Consider the following 12,406-nt stretch of genomic DNA (forward strand, 5'->3'; position numbering starts at 1 on the left):
TGTAAACACTGGGGCACACCATAAAGAAAATACTACCTGAGGATTCTAAACAGTAAATGAAGTCAGGCAAATTGCAGAGAGGAACCAAAACTTGGAAAACTGACTTGAGTGGAGCCTGAGCTTGCTGTTGAGGGAAGTTTGCATTGAGAGTGGCCTATAGTCATGGATGAGGAGGGGTCACAGGCAACTAAAACTTCTCAAAGTAGAACAAAACAGCCAAAAGAATCAGGGGATCCTGGTCAGATGACCATGGCTTACTGCCAGAGGAGATAGGGAAATCAAGCAAAAGAGAGCACTGGAGAAAGTCAGGTTCCCTAATTCTGGGTCTGAAGCCTGCAAGGTTCACATTGACTCCTTACTAATGCTTCTGTGGAACAGGCCCACAGCAGCACAGCAGATCTGAAACCAAACTAAGATTTGAACCTCTGTACATACAGGCAAAAGACAGCTTAAAAATTAGATCTACCTGAATTAACTATCTGCTAAAACAAATGAAAACCCCCAGCATTTTCCAGAGGATTATAACAGAATCTAGTACTACATAACAAAAGACTCACCACAATGTTCAGGATAAAGTCCAAAATTAGTCTCCACTCAAAGACCTAGGTGGTTGTGACCCATTCTAATTAGAGAAGGCAAAAAGACAAATGCTAATCTCAAGATAACTCTGAAGTTGGAATTATTAGATGAGATGTTTAAGTAATTCAGCTATGTTGAATGAAGTAAAAGAAAGTATTCTTGAAATGAATGACAATACAGAAAATCTTAGCAGCAAAATACAACACAAAAAAAAACCAAATAGCAGTATTAAAACTTAATAGTAGAATATATGAAATAAAAAATTGTTTTTTTAAGAATAAAAGGTGGTACATGCCTATAATCTTAGCACTCTGGGGTGCTGAGACAGGAGAATCACAAATTTGAGCCCAGTTTGGGCAGCTTAGTGACTCAGCAAGAATTATTACCTCAAAATAAAAATTTTAAAAGGGGGGGGGGGGAGTTGCGCTTGCAGCTTTGTGTGGAAGGCCCTGGGTTCAATGCAATTTCAAATACTTCAAAGTCAAAATCAAACAAAACCAAACCAAATGAAACCAAACACCCCCAAAAGACAACAGACAAACACAACAACAAAATCCCTAATGGGTTTAATAGATTAGTGAATATCACAGGACTAAGTGAGTATCATCAAGGATACAGCAAAGAAAAGGAGAGAAAAACGATAAAAATAGAGCCTCAGAGACCTGTGCGATAATACAAAAAAGTCTAACACTGGATAATTAGAGTCCCAGAAGAGAAGAGGAAGAAATAACAGTTGAAAGTACCCCAAATTTCACAAAAGAAATAAATGTATAGACTCAAAGATTTCAATAAACCCCAAAGCAGGCATATTGACAGAAACCTACACTTAGATACATAATAATTCAGTGTCAGAAAATAAAAGATAAAGAGAAAAATCTTAAAAACAATGCAGTGTAGAGAGGAAAATGTGGATTTGAATAAACATTGACTTTTCATCAGAACCCCAGGAGGCCAGGAGATAGAGTTAAAACCAAAACCAAAAAACCTGTCAACTTGGAATAGAAAAGCCTTCCAGGAATGAAAACAAAATAAAGATATATTCAGGTAAAGGAAAATAAAATAATCTGTTGCCAGCTGACTTTACTGCAAGAAATGCTTGAAAAGAAAATTCTCAGGTCAAAGGGGAAGTAACTAGAAGGAGACCTGGATATCCAAGAATAAACAGTTTCAGATATGGTAACTATCTGGATAAATATTAAAGATTTATCTTTTTCTTCTTAATTTAAAAAAGATGACTATTTAGAGAGGAAATTTAATATTTTGTTGTTGTATTCAGATGTAATCACATACAGAAGCCCAGCTATAGGGTGGATTTACAATGTCCTCAAAGACCCTTGCATTGAAACCTTGATCCCCAGTCCATGCTATTATTAAGAGGTGGTGGACACTTTCAGAAGTGGAAAGGAAGCCAGAACGTTGAGACTGTGCCCTTGAATAGGATATTGGGAACTAGATTCATTCCTCTCTCTCTTTGCTTTCTGACTGTCATGAAGTGAAAAGCTTCCTCTGCCATGAGCTCTCACTGTGTTATGCTGCTCCGCCGCAAGTCCAAAGCAACTGGACTAATCACGGACTAAAATTTCTGAAATGGAGTCAAATGTTTCCTCTTTATAAATTGATTATCTCAGGTATTTTGTCATGGCAAGAGAAAGTTGATTAAAACGGGTCCTTATATAAGTTTGTATACTTTACTTGCAGTGGTATATTAACTATCAAGGATAGAATGATATATATTAGGAATCCTAGAGCATTAATTTAAAAAACCCAGAAATAAATATAGCTTTAAAAATCAAAAAATTATCTAGGCATAGTACTGCATGGTTGTAATTCTAGCACTTTGGGAAGCTGAGGAAGGAGGACTGTGAGTTCAAGCCCAGCCTGGTCAAGGCAATGATTAGCGAGACCCTGTCTCAAAATAAAAAATAAAAAAGAAGGAAGGATGTGAATGCCCTGGTTTCAATCCTCAGTACTGGCAAAAAAAAAGAAATTAAAATAGAAGTCTAAAAGAAATCAAAATAATTCAAAAGAAAACAATAAAGGAAGAATATAGGAACAAGAGAGACAAACAAATCAAATAATGAAATCATAGCTCTAAATCCCACTATCCCACATCAGTAATTGCATTAAACTTTAATGTAGAAATGCCAAAAAGATAGACATTACAAGAAGGGATTCTTAAAAAACAATATTCAATTACATATTGTCTGAAAAAGATACCTTATATATAAAGACACTGATTATAAGGGAATAAAAAAAGATATGCCACTAAAAACAGCATTAGAAGTCTAGCATGACTATATTAATATCAGATGGACTGGGCTTCAAGTCCAAGAGTACTAACAGATAAACAGGTGACATTTTATAATTACAAAAAGGACAATTCATCAGGAATACATAGCAATTATAAATAAATATATCTAGTCTAACAAAGCCACAAAATATATGAAGCAAAATTTGACAAATTAAAAGGATAAATAGGCAACTTTAACAGCATAGTAAGAGACTTGAGACTCTTGTCTCAAAATTTGATAGAACTGAATAAAAATATCACCAATGACAGAACTTGAACAATATCAACCATCTCAGCTTAATTGAATTACTCATATTGATTAAATTTATCTTGATTTAGTTATAGAGCACTACAACCAACAATTACAGAACAAGTTTTCTTTTCAAGTGTACATGATGGATTCACCAAAGTATATTGGGCCATAAGAGAAGTAAATCGCAATCGCAAGTGAGAAGCAATCACAAGTGAGCCTCAATATTTTGTAGTCGTTCTTCTGCAGCCTGATTACCACAATCTCAAATATGTCCTGACCCTTGAATTCCTTCAGGTCTAGTCTGTGGTCCATATGTATTCATAACTCTAGAAACCTTTACATGACGTTTAAATCCAGGGTAAGGTGTAAAATTGGCATCCGTTATTGCCCAACTATTTTCTTGATTGCAATCAATAACATTGCAGAATTCTCTGACATTGTTTTCATCGATTTCAGCTTTCTTTCTTTCAATAAATGCAGATATTCTTCTGTCAATTTCTGGTTTTCCAGCCTTTATTTGAACTACTTCTGGATCAAAATGGACTTGCATCTTTTTCACATCTCCTAAATCACAATCTTTGTATTTTTCTTCTTGTCGGTCACCAGTGGGAAATTTGGCATTTAGTTCATTCTTGTTCCTTGTTTGTGTTTTTCTTATCTCTTCAATAGCAGCTGAATTCCCCTCTTTAATCATAGGCTGAAGTTTTGCTAAAAAGGGCTGTAAGTATAAAATGTGTTGCTCAAGGGCTCTAAAGAACAATGCAGGCTGGAATGCTGAGAGGCTCTGGAGCTTGTTCCAAGCGATTGTAATTTTCACCACATCATCTTTGCGGTTAAGCATTTTAAAAGGCCATGAAGATGCAGCACTTCATAAAAACTAAAAAGACATCTCAAATTTAGTGGAGTCATAGGTCTGTGTAATGGGACCATCTAGAGGTGAAACCATCTGTCCAGCCAAGGTGTGCAGGGAGCAAAAGATTGTGCACAGCACCTCTTGGGAGTGGTTGGGGCTGCAGCTTTGCTCTAGTCTCCTGTCATTGTTGCTTGGACTTTTAAGCTTTGTGGCAGCAGCCATGACACCTTCACTGGCCACCCCTAATACCACCGAGGTACAATCACAACCCCACCCCCACCATATTTTGGTCGCTTAGGGGATGACTTCACTGTGGTATGATGTTCTTAATTCTTCTACTTTCATTTTTTTTTTTTGTCTGATTTTTTTTTTTTTTGTACCAGGGCTCGAACTCTGGATCCTGTGTTTGTGAGGCAGGCTCTGGAACCACTGAGCTAAATACCTAGCTGATGTTTTTAATTCTTTCAGGAAGATATCAAGGAGGGCAATAGTTGGATCAAATGATACCTCTAGTTGTAGTTTTTTGAGACATTTCCACAGTGGTTGTACCAGTCTACACTCCCATCAACAGTGGAAAAAGTTTCCTTTTTCTCCACAGTCCCTCCACCATTTGTCATTGGTTGATTTCTTGATAACAGCCATTCTTTCTAGAGTGAGATGGAATTTCAGTGTTGTTCTAATTTGCATTTCTCGAATGACCAGTGATGTTGAACATTTTTTCATATATTTAATTGATGTTTCCACCTATGAAGAGGTAGCTGAGATGAAGCTGAGAAGTGTCTATTCATTTCAGATGCCCACTTTTGGAATAAATCTTTAAATTTGTGGGCTCTGACTTTTACAAATTCTTTGTATATTCTAGATAGTAGTCATTTGTCTAGATAGTAGTCCACACTGTGGGTGTCTCTTCACTCTGTTGGTGGTTTCTCTTGCTGTGGAAAAACTTTTTAAGAGCCAGGGATGTAGCTCAGTGACACCATGCCTGCCTGGCATGCTTAAGATCCCAAGTTCAATTCCCATGACTGAAAAAAAGAAAACAAACCCACAACTTTTTAAAAAGGTGAAGTCTCAGTCTTTGATTCTTTGTAGTATTTCCCATGTGGTCTGGGTTTTGTTCATGAAGTCTTTGCCTACTCCTGTGTCCTCAAGCATTCTACCTATTCTGTCTTCTGGCAGATTTAGTGTTTCTGTTTTAATATTTAGGTCTTTCATCCATTCAATTTTAGGTTAGTGCATGGTGAAAGACATGGGATTAATTTCAGTGTTTGGCATATGGAAAGCCAGTTTTTCCAGCATCAATTTTTTTTTGTATTAAATTCTTTGATTGGTACATTGTAGGTATACAACACAATTACATTTCTCATTGGGAATTGTACCTTTACATAATGCATCTTGGTTCTTATTTTTTCCCCATTCCTAGCCCTCTCTTCACGCCCTCCACCCTTCCCTATTTACAAAGACTTTATTTCCATTTTTCCCATTTCTCATCATTTTTCCTTTCCCTTCTTTCCTTTCCCCTGCCCCTCCCACTACCCCTACCCCTTTGCACCTTTTCTTCCTATCTTACATTATCGATTATTCATTCTAATCATTGGTACATTTTAGGTATACAATATAATGACATTCATCCTTGGAAATTTGCACCTTTACATAGTCTCTCTTGGTTCTTATTTTTCACCCTTGCCCAGCCCTCCCTTCAACCCCTCCATTCCTCCCTATTTACAAAGATTTTGTTCCTATTTTTCCATTTTCTCATATTAATCCCATTCCCTTCTGTGCTTTCTGCTAGCCTTCCCACTTCCTTCCCCTTTGCCCCCTTTCTTCCTATTTCACATTACCTATTATACATTTAGTCCTTATTTACACTTTCAGTTTCTCACACCAGAGAAATTATTCGGTATTTACACGTGTGTCCTATTTATTTCACTTAAGAATATCGCCTCAATGTGCATCCACTTAGCTATAAATGTCTCTAATTTCTCATTTTTTATGGCTGAGTAGTACTCCATTTTATAAAAACACATTTTCTTTATCCACTCCAGTTGATGGGCATTTGGGCTGTTTCCAAGTTTTAGCTATTACACACTGCGCTGCTATGATCATGGGTGCACATATATCACTGTGGTATGATTATTTAATTGTTTGGGGAAGATCCCCAGCCAGTGGAATAGTGGGGTCAAATGGGACTTCCAGTCCTAGTTCTTTGAGGGATCTCCATACTGATTTCCACAGTGGTTGCACTAGTCTACACTCCCACCAGCAGTGGAGCAGGGTTCCTCTTCCCCCACAGCCCTGCCAGCATTTTTTATTGGTTGATTTCATGATAGCAGCCATTCTTTCTGGAGTGAAGTGGAATCTCAGCATTTTCATTTGCATCTGTCGAATGACCAGTGATGTTGAACAGTTTTTCATGTATTTATTTGCTATTTCTACTTCTTTGTCTGAGAAATGTCTGTTCATTTCAGATGCCCATTTTTGGATTGGGTGTTTAAATTTGGGAGGTCTGATCTTTTTAAGTTCTTTATAGATTCAAGATAATAGACTTTTGTCTGAGGAAGAGCAGGTGAAGATTTTTTCCCACATTTTGGGTTGTCTCTTCACACTGCTAGTGGTTTCTCTTGCTGTACAGAAGCTTTTTAATAAGAAGAGATCCCATTTGTTGATTGTTTGTGCTAGTCCACAGGCAACTGAGGTTTTGTTCATAAAATCTTTTCCTACACTGATGTCTTCAAGGGTTCTACCTAACCTCTCTTCCAACTGGTTCAGAGTTTCTATTTTAATATTTAGATCTTTAATACATTTTGATTTTAGTTTAGTGCATGGTGAGAGATACAGGTCTAGTTTTAATCTTTGGCAAGTTGAAGCCCAATTTTTCCAGCACCATTTATTAAAGAGGCTATCTTTCCTCCACTGAGGGTGTTTGGCTCCTTTGTCGAAGATGAGATGGTTGAGTGTGTCTGGTATTGTTTCTGCATCTTCTAATCTGTTCCACTGGTCCTCAAGTCTGTTTCTTTGCCAGTATCATGCTGTTTTTATCACAGTAGCTTTGTAGTAGAGTTGCAGGTTGGGGATTGTGATACCCCCTGCCATGTCTCTGTTACCTAGAATTGCTTTTGCTCTTCTGGGTCTCTTCTTGCTTCAAATGAATTTTTGGATTGTTTCCTCAAGGTCTATGAAGATCTATGAAGATCTGCTGGGATCTCAATTGGAATTGCATTAAATCTATATAGCAGTTTTGGAAGTATGGCTATTTTCACTATATTAATCCTCCCTACCCAGGAGCAGGGGATGTCTGTCCATTTTCTGATATCATCTTCAATCTCTCTTTTCAGAGTGTCATAGTTTTCAGAGAAGAGGCCTTTGATTTCTTTCATTAGGATGATTCCTAGGTATTTCAGTTTTTTGGATGCTATTGTGAAAGGAATTATTTGCCCTATTTCTCTCTCAGTGAGTCTGTCATTGGTGTAGAGGAAAGCTATTGATTTTTGTGTGCTGACCTTGTAACCAGCTACAATTGACTGAATTTGGTTATTAAGTCTAGAAGACTTTTGGTGGAGTTCTTGGGGTCTTCTATATAGAGTATCATGTCATCTGCAAATAATGACAATTTGACTTCTTCATTACCTATCTTTATTCCTTTTATTTCTTTCTCTTGTCTAATTGCCGTGGCTAATGTTTCCAGAACACTATTGAACAAGAGTGGTGATAGTGGACATCCTTGTCTTGTTCTTGATTTTAGTGTGAAGGATTTCAGTTTTTGACCATTTAGCATGATATTGGCTGTTGGGTTTTCATAGATGGCTTCTATCATTTTGAGATAGAGACCATCTATTCCAATTTTTTGTAGGGTTTTTATCACGAATGCATGTTGGATTTTGTCAAATGCTTTTTCTGCATCTATGGAGATAATCATATGGTTTTTGTCCTTAGCTCTGTTGATATAGTGCATTACATTAATTGATTTTCGTATATTGAACCATCTCTGCATCCCTGGGATGACTCCCACTTGATCAGGGTGTATGATCTTCTTGATGGTCTTCTGCATTCTGTTTGCCATTATCTTATTAAGGATTTTTGCATCTGTGTTCATTAGTGAGATTGGCCTATAGTTCTCTTTTTTGGTTGGGTCTTTCTCTGCTTTGGGGATCAAAGTGATGCTTGCTTCCAGGAATGAATTTGGGAGTAGTGCTTCCCTTTCAATTTCACTGAAGAGTTTAAACAGTAGTGGCAGCAGTTCCTCTCTAAATGTCTTGTAGAATTCAGCAGTGAAGCCATCAGGGCCTGGGATTTTCTTAGTTGATAAGTTTTTAATTACATTTTCAATTTCATTGGTTGATATTGGGTTGTTCAGAATTTTTAGGTCTTCTTCATTCAACTTTGGTAATTCATATGTATCTAGGAATCTGTCCATTTCTTCTGTGTTGTCCATCTTATTGGCGTATAGGTTCTGGAAGTAGGTATTGATGATCCTCTGGATTTCTGCTGGGTCTGTTGTAATTTCACCCTTTTCATTCCTAATTGCATGGATTTGGGCCTTTTCTTTCCTTTTTCTGACAAGGTTGGCTAAAGGTTTGTCAATTTTGTTGATTCTTTCAAAGGACCAACTCTTGGCTTCATTGATTTTTTTGTGTCATTCTCTTAGTGTCCATTGCATTGATTTCTCCTCTGACCTTTATAATTTCCTCCCTTGTATGAGCTTTGGGGTTGTCCTGCTCCTCTTTTTCTAGAAGCTTGAGGTTCAGCATCAGGTTGTTTAATTGGGCTTGTTCTGTTTTCCTAATATGTGTATTCACTGCTATGAATTTCCCTCATAAGACTGCTTTCATTGTGTCGCATAGATTCTGATATGTTGTACTGTCATTATCATTGAATTGAAGGAACTCTCTGATTTCTTCTTTAATTTCCTCTGTGACCCATTTGTTCTTCAGAAGTGTGTTGTTCAATTTCCACATGTTTATGAAATTTTTTGAGTTTCTTTTGCTATGGCTCTCCAATTTCATCACACTGTGGTCTGATAATATACAAGGGATAACTTCAATTCCTTTGCACTTACTTAAACATGTTCTATGTGTGAGTATGTGGTCTGTTTTGGAGAATGACCCATGTGCAGCTGAGAAGAATGTGTATTCTGATTTTGTGGAGTGGACGACTCTGTAAACATCTGTTAAGTTCATTTGTTCAAGAGTTTGATTGAGTTCTAGTATTTCATTACTTATTTTAAGTCTAGTTGATCTATCTATTTGTGACAGTGGGGTGTTGAGGTCCCCCACTACAATTGTATTAGTGTATATATGACTTTTCATGTCTGTTAGTATTTGTTTTATATAGTTGGGTGCACTAGTGTTTGGTGCATAGATAGTTATGATTGTCATCTCTTCCTCTTGGATTCTTCCCTTTACAAGGATGTAGTGTCCTTCTTTGTCTCTCTTAATCAGTGTTGGTTTGAAATCTACTTGATCTGCCAAGAGGATAGCTACTCCTGCTTTTTTTCAGGTTCCTGTTGCATGCAGTATTGTTTTCCACCCTTTAACTTTCAGTCTATGAGTTTCCTTTTGAATTAAGTGTGTTTCTTGTATGCAGTATATTGTTGGATTTTGCTTCTTGACCCATTCTGCCAGTCTATTTCTTTTGATTAGTGAATTGAGACCATTAACATTGATGGTTATAACTGAAACGTATTGACTTGTCATTGCCATGACATTTTCTTTTTGTTGGGTTCTCCCCTTTTCCATTTAATTTCTTGTCACGCCGGATGGGTTCATTCTGCTTTGCTTCCTGGGGTTGTGATCCTCAATGTCTGTTCCTAGGATATTGTGTAAAATTCTTTGGAGTGCTGGTTTGGTATTCACAAAGTTCCTAAGGTGCTCTTTGTCATGAAAGTATCTTACTTCTCCATCCATTTTGAAAGGTAGTTTACAGGGTACATCAATCTGGGTTGGAGGCTGTTTGCTTTTAGGGCTTGGAATATGTCACTGCAAGCTCTTCTTGCCTTGATGGTTTGTGTTGAGAAGTCTGCTGTGATTCTGATGGGCTTTCCTTTGTATGTGATTTGTTTCTTTTCTCTGACTGCTTGGAGAACTTTGTTCTTCTGTTGTGTTTCTGGAATCTTAACAATTATATGCCTATGTGTAGATTTTTTTTGATCAAGGTTATTTGGAGTCCTATATGCCTCACTTATCTGTATGTCAAGTTCTTTCCCTCCTTGGGAAGTTTTCTGCCATCACTTCTGCGGACTTTTTTAATGTCATCTGCACTCCCTCCTGTTTCTTCATTGACTCCAATCAGTCTTATGTTATTCTTCTTTGCATCATCTAGCAGCTGCTGGATTGATTTCTCATGTTCCCTTATAATTTTGAAGCAATTTTTCTTTTCCTGGTCACTAATTGCAATCTTATCTTCTATACCTGAAATTCTGTCCTCACATTGGCTCATTCTGCTGTGTAGACTTTCAGTGGAGTTTTTCATGTCCTGGAAATCTATTTGCATCTGTTTTATGGATTCCATTTGTTTCTTATGTTGGGATTCCATCATGTTCCTCAGCTCCTCTCTAGATTTATTAATCATGTCTTGCACTAGGGGCACAATTTCTCCTGTTATCTGAGAAATTATTTCTGATTTCATTTTTTCCAGATCCCCTTTTGTTGCCAGTTCAGTGGGTCCAGATGGTTGAGTGCCAGAGTGTTCCATCTCATTTCCCTTTGAGGTTGCTGTAGGTGATCTGGAAGTCTGGTTTTGAGACTTATTTACATGTTTTCTCATTTTGACTGGGGTGGGGGGCTGTTAGCACCTGCACGGCTTACCTCCTCTGAGCTGGGTGAGGTGGGCCAGGGGCCACGAGCAGAGGTAGGGATGGTGACCCAAAAGCCCTTTCCTGTGGGCTGGGAGCAGCAGGAGGGATGGTGGCTGGGAAGCCCCTTCCTCTGAACCAGGAGCAGTGGGATGTCACCTCATTAGCCCCTCCCTCTGGGCTGGCAGTGGTGGGAGGGATGGTGGCCTGAAAGCCCCTTCCTCTCCGCCAGGAGCAGCAGGACAGAAGGTGGCTCAAAAGCTCTTTACTCTGGGCTGGGAGCAGCAGGAGGGATGAGGTATCCGGGCTTTATTTTTTTAATTCAGTTTCTGGGGATTAAATTCAGACCCTTCCACTGAACTATATTAACCTCTATTTAAAAATTCTTTTTTATTTTGAGCCTGGTTCTCCATAAGTAGCTACATTGCTGAGGTACACTCTTCCACATCTATGTGTGTATGCAGGTTGCTGGTCATGGACATGTCATTTTCAAAACAGAGATCCACCCTGCAGGCATTCTTCACACATCATGTATTTTCTTTGTGATCAGATTCCTTGACCTCTTTCCCTGTGGACCCAGAGAGACCCAGCTGAGCATCCCCACAGCTTTCTCTGGTTCCCATAGCCCTCACTGATCCACCAGACCCTCTACATGGAGGTTAGGGAGGGTCCCAGTTCCTTCCTATGTCAAACAGTGCTGTGAACAACAGTCTTGAAATCTTAAAAGGTTGCGCTGCTCTCTATGTGGGATAAATCTCTAGCCTTGGCCCTGTGAGGTACAAGGACACATGTGTGGACCTCTGATGGGAGCTGCCGAACAGAGCTCTGCTCTGCCGCCTACATTCTCACCAGTGCTGTTCAGCACCAGCCATAAAAACTGCCAGTCAGATGGGGACACAGGACATCTCAGCGATGTGTGCCTGTGTGAATCCACATTGAGAGACTGAGCATTTCATACATTGTTGGCTGTATGTGGTTGTTCCCTTTTGAATTAGAAGAGTTTGTCTTTTCTCTCACAAAGTGGACTTGTGAGACCTGTTTGTACCCCTGCAATATAGACCCTCTATCTGGCTGTGGGTTCTAAGGTACGCTTTTCTGGTGTAAGTTAACTTTCTAATTTCCACGTTTTCTTCTTCCAGTTTTACCTGAGGGAAGAGTCTGTCTTTTTTTCCCCTGCCTTATAACACTGGAATCATAGAAAAGCTCTTCTAACATCAAAGGATGAGTAGATACACAATGGTATTTACTTTTACTGAAAACTCTCTGGGTTAGGATTAGGGTTAGGGTTAAGCTCCCCCCTGCTAACCTCCTCTCTGAGTAAAAAGGTTTTTTAACCTTTGAATTCCAGACAGTTGATCCTTCTCCCTGTCACACTGTTGTGATCCTTGTGCAGGACTAGATCTCACCACTCATCCCTGCCAGGCATCAATGTCAGCTCAGCGAGGCCTTCCCAGCTGCCCCCATCGTCATCTCAGCCCTCTCTCATGGCACCTGCTTTAGTGGGTTATAGCACTTGGTCTTCCCTTTCACTGCATTCTTTAGTGCTTTGTCCATCTCCTTGTCCAGGCTCTGAGCTTCTGAAAGGCAAGGACAATGTTGGCCTTTTTCTGTGCAGATTCTAGGCCTAATTCAGTCCTAGGAACA

General features: G+C 38.8%; 1 pseudogene; it reads right to left on the reverse strand.

The window, feature by feature from the left end:
* Positions 1–3,010: 3,010 nt before the first annotated feature.
* On the reverse strand, positions 3,011–4,000 carry LOC147823739 (MAP3K12-binding inhibitory protein 1 pseudogene; annotated as a pseudogene).
* Between the last annotated feature and the right edge of the window lie 8,406 nt (positions 4,001–12,406).

Source organism: Heterocephalus glaber, unplaced genomic scaffold (genome assembly GCF_053883595.1).
Source record: "Heterocephalus glaber isolate CG9 unplaced genomic scaffold, H.glaber_assembly_v1.0 deba00001565, whole genome shotgun sequence".
Lineage (NCBI taxonomy): Eukaryota > Metazoa > Chordata > Mammalia > Rodentia > Bathyergidae > Heterocephalus > Heterocephalus glaber.